Source organism: Echinops telfairi, unplaced genomic scaffold (assembly GCF_000313985.2).
Source record: "Echinops telfairi isolate 266 unplaced genomic scaffold, ASM31398v2 ScPeMD7_7439;HRSCAF=8477, whole genome shotgun sequence".
Classification (NCBI taxonomy): domain Eukaryota; kingdom Metazoa; phylum Chordata; class Mammalia; order Afrosoricida; family Tenrecidae; genus Echinops; species Echinops telfairi.
In genome coordinates, this window is record NW_022111339.1 from 3,467,756 (window position 1) to 3,472,066 (window position 4,311).

General features: G+C 50.8%; 1 protein-coding gene across 1 annotated transcript in view; it reads right to left on the minus strand.

Annotated features, from left to right (window-relative positions):
* Positions 1-4,304, minus strand: part of DTNBP1 (dystrobrevin binding protein 1) — a 155,426-nt gene extending 151,122 nt beyond the window's left edge. Inside the window, exon 1 of the mRNA XM_045298684.1 lies at positions 4,253-4,304. The gene's annotated coding sequence lies outside the window, so the exon portion shown is untranslated. The remainder of the gene's footprint in view (positions 1-4,252) is intronic.
* Between the last annotated feature and the right edge of the window lie 7 nt (positions 4,305-4,311).

Here is a 4,311-nt window from a genome sequence, read left to right on the forward strand (position 1 = left end):
ACAAACAGAAGACCTGCTTATGCTTATGCTCTGGCCGTTCCAGAGCAGGTAGAGTGGTCTGTGGAAGATGGCAACGGTCTGACAAACAGAAGACCTGCTTATTCAACCGCATGCAGTGACCTCGTTGCCTTTTCATTGAATTGTGCCTCACTTTGCTACTTATCTAAGGAGCACCGGGGCATCATGGGTTAGACAGTGGACGACCACCCATAAACTTATCATTCACTCCTCTTGGCTCAAGCCTACACTCTTATGCTCTTGTATGCTGGGAAATGCACCACCCAGCTAAGATCTTCCACACTCAACATGCTTGATTTGTGCCAAAGCCTTCACTTCCGTATCCCGACAAACTCCAGAGATTTCCACTGCCATTCCCTTTTTTAAAGTTCTCCCAGTACTGGACCATCATTACAGTCTCTGAACAAGGTTTCCCCATCTCCATTCCTCCCACCATACTACCTCCCAAATTGATTTTCAAAGGAGGACAGGTGGGCTCATGCTTCTCCTGCCCCCAAAAAACCTTCAAAAGATTTGGCCAACCTAAGGAGTCAGGGGCACTCATAAAATAGCTCATGAGAAGTGGGGACATCACTTGCTAACTAGCTTGTTCTCTGTTATAACCCCAGCACCTAAGTCACGTACAAAAGTAAACGCTCAATACATATTTGATGAATTTAACAAAGTAATCTAGACCCGCTATTATCAGGCCTGGTGGCACAGTGCCGACTCGGTGGGCTGTTTACGGCAAAGTCAGCAGTTTGAGACCCCCAGCTGCTCTGAAGGAGCAAGTCGGGGCTTTCTACTCCCATTATGTTACAGTCTGGGAAACTCACAGGGGCAGTTCTACACTCTAGGGTCGCTCTGAGTCAGCATTGACGAGATGGCAGAGTCTGGTTTTGGTATTATCAGGAACTAAACGCGCGTCTCATCTCCCACAACCGTTTCCACCTGTGAAACGCCCTGCCCAATACTCTGTCCATCACAGGTTCACCTCATTCATTAAGATCCCGTTTATAAGCCATCTCTCCTCTTGGAAGACTCTGTAAACCCGTCAGCATCAACGAGGGGGAAGCACAAGAACCCAGCTGCCACAGCACTAACAGCTGGGGTTCTACCTCTAGCACAGGAACCCAGAGCCTCACCAAGAGGGAACCAAAGGCTGTGAGAGGCAGGGTCCACATTGAACAGAAACGTGATTGAGGTCCCTGTGAGTTTGGCACACCTGAATATGTAGGGCAACCCCAGGTGTACAGAGCAGAACTGCTCCTGGGGCTTTCAAGGCCCACCTCTCTCCAGGTGGGCTTGAAGCACCAACCTTTCAGCTGGCAAGCCCTTGGGTGAGGATTTGCTTAGAGGAGCCAGAACCAATCCCCTCAGTCCTTTGGTTCAGTCAGCCACTCCCAAGGTGTTCCTCAATTTTAATCATGAATAAACCCAAACCAAACTTACTGTCACCTATGTTGACTCACAGTGACCCTGTAGCACAGGGGAGAACTGACCCCGTGAGCTTCCAAGACTAACTCTTCACCGGAGTAGACCGCCTCATCTTTCTCCCTCCAAGGGGCCGGTGGTTTCGAACTGCTAACCTTGCAGTTAGCAGCCCAACTTGTAACCACTGTATCATCAGGGCTCCTTAAGCATTTATTTTAAAAGGCCACAAGTTTAGGGACAACGTAGAGTACTCTCTCAGACCACCAGCAATCTTGCCACCGATTTTAACACTACTACAGTTTTGCTAAGTGTGAATGAATGCAAAAATTCATTGTTCAGCACGCTTTCATTACTCTCATGGGATTCACCCGTGAGAACGATAAAGGAGCTCAATTTCACTTTTGAAAAAATTGTCTCCATTTAAAATCCAGTAATGCTCAGGAACTGAGAGCAAGCAAAGCTCAGAGGAAGCTGCTCTGGTTTTCTGTCAACAGCCAAGTGCCACACCTAAGGTCCTCTGGCAAGCAGGACCTTCTTCAATTCTCCGGACAACCCCAACACTGGCGTTTCAATGACTTCCAAAGCCAGTGGCTCTGGGTACTGCTACCAAGTGTTCGAGGAAGCCCCGGGGGTCCACTGGCCAGTATGGGAACACAGGTGTCATGTGTCTTTCACTCAGCAGCAGCACACGAGAGCCATATTTAGTCTCAGCTTTTCTCAGGAATACAAAACACTCCATGGAAAAGGGGGTGATCTCAGTGGACCAAGAGGGTACTCTGAGTAAAAATCCCACAGGAAACTGAGGACCTGCACAAAGTGGACACCAGAGGTTGGACAGGCTAGCCAGTCACCTGGCCCGACAGGCTTCACTTTGCCAGGCAGCAGGCTATTGGCACAGAGTACCCAATCGAGATTAGTCAGCAAGAGTGGCATGACCAGGTGCCTAAAAGCAATGAAGCGCTCTCAGGTTGTCTCACCCTAAACTGGCCTTTCTAGGGCAAACATCAGTAAGTCAGTTTCAAATGGGTCCTAACCAGATGTTCTCAGCCCCCTCCCTAACAAAGCCCGACACTTTCAGGGCTTTTTCCTCATCTCCGAAAGTGGTTTGGGGCTGGGCAATTGGTTCACAGACGATATTCACCCAGGTAAGTTATGTTTACTTGTGCAAGTAAGCAAAGAGAAGGGGCATTCAGGAAGTCCTACAAGCAATGACAGCAGATCTATTTGCAGACATGTTCATCTACAGCAAGTGGGCCACTCCAGAATCCTACCAAAGCTTTTCTGCAGGACAATCCTCTATGCTCTGCAAGTCATTTTCTTCCCTCTACATTTGTGGAAGGAAAAGTGCAAGTATGCAAGCACATTCATGAATGACACTCCTTAGCACACCTCTAACATTGCTACCACACATTGAAATGATCAAAACCCATTACTCGTGGTAAGCACTCAAGTACTGGCTGGCCTGGTAGCCCGCAGCACCCACAAGGTAAACAGTATAGACCTTCCTGAGCTCTGAGGGAGCAAGTTAAGCCCTCTGCTAACTGAAAAATGAGTGTGAGAACCCGCTGCACTACTGCCCAAGGGGAAAGGACCTGGCGGTATGCTACAGGTAAAAATGTCAGGCTAGCAGTTTTACCCTGTCACATCAAAATGCTGAGCTGGAATCCACAGTGGCACACAGAAACAAAAACAGACATTTTTGCCCAGCAACTTTTAACTTTCACTAATATTTTCCCACCAGAAATTTAAACATAATGTGATTGAGATGCCTTGAGAGTCTCAGCATTTTAATCCAAAGGTGACAGTCGATCCTTTGTAAAACTGACACCTTTACAAAAGCAATAAAAAAAAATCAAATTAATTGAACACTCAGGAATAGCGGCGACTTATATACTGCTTCCTGCGTGCATTGTTTATCTCATTGATCTTTTTAATCACCCAGGGGATAAGTTCACATTCCCATCGTTTTTACCGTGACATTTAACTAAAGGAAGACGCAGGTCGAGTAACCTTTAAGTGGCCGGGCCAGAATCTAAGCCTGCGGTTCCCTAACTTTGTTGCACAAGGAGATCACCTGGGGATTTTTTAAACGACCGGTGTCCCGGGATCCATTTAATTGGTATGAGGAAGCAACCTGGACATCAGGATTGCTAATGGTCCCCGGGTGCTTCTAATATTCAACAAAGTTTGGGACCCACTAGGTCTTAGGAGTAATGCTGGAGCTGCTGTTCTGCTGGTCCGATGGTTTCTTCGCTGACGGAAGTGCCAAACCCAGGGCAAAAGGTAGGAGAAAGCAAAATGCGAAAAGGTGACAAGCCTTGCCAAGGGCTTCTCAGGGGACCCCCCGCGCGGGCGCCGACCCAGGACCAGGAAGGCTCGGCCCCGCCGGCAGGAGCACCTTCGGCTCGAAAGGGGGTGATGGGCTCAGCTCCAGGGGAGTCGGGCTTAGGGGGAGGGGGAAAGTCCTGCGGAGTTCGAGGGGGAGGGGTGCAGAGTCACTGGGCCCGCGGGGGGCGGAAAGGGGAGGCGCGCTGGCCTCTCACATGACTCCACTCCTCCGGAGGCTGAGCCTGCCCGGCAGGGTCCCCTGCACCCCGGGGCGCTCCGCTCCCCACCCCCCGGCTTGCGGGCGCCAGTCCCACCGAGCCGCTTGGCGCACAAGTAACTTTCGGCCCCGAGCGGCCCGCTGGAAAGTTCGTTAGTTTCCTCCGAGGGGCGGAGCCGGGAGAGGCGGGACCGGGCCTGGGTCCGCGGGGCGGGGAGGAGAGGGAGGAGACACCCCGGCCCCTCGGGTCCCTTCCGCCCCCCACCGTATACCCACCCGGAGGTGAAATCCTGCTGCACGCTCAGCAGCCGCTCGCGCAGGGTCTCCAGCATCGC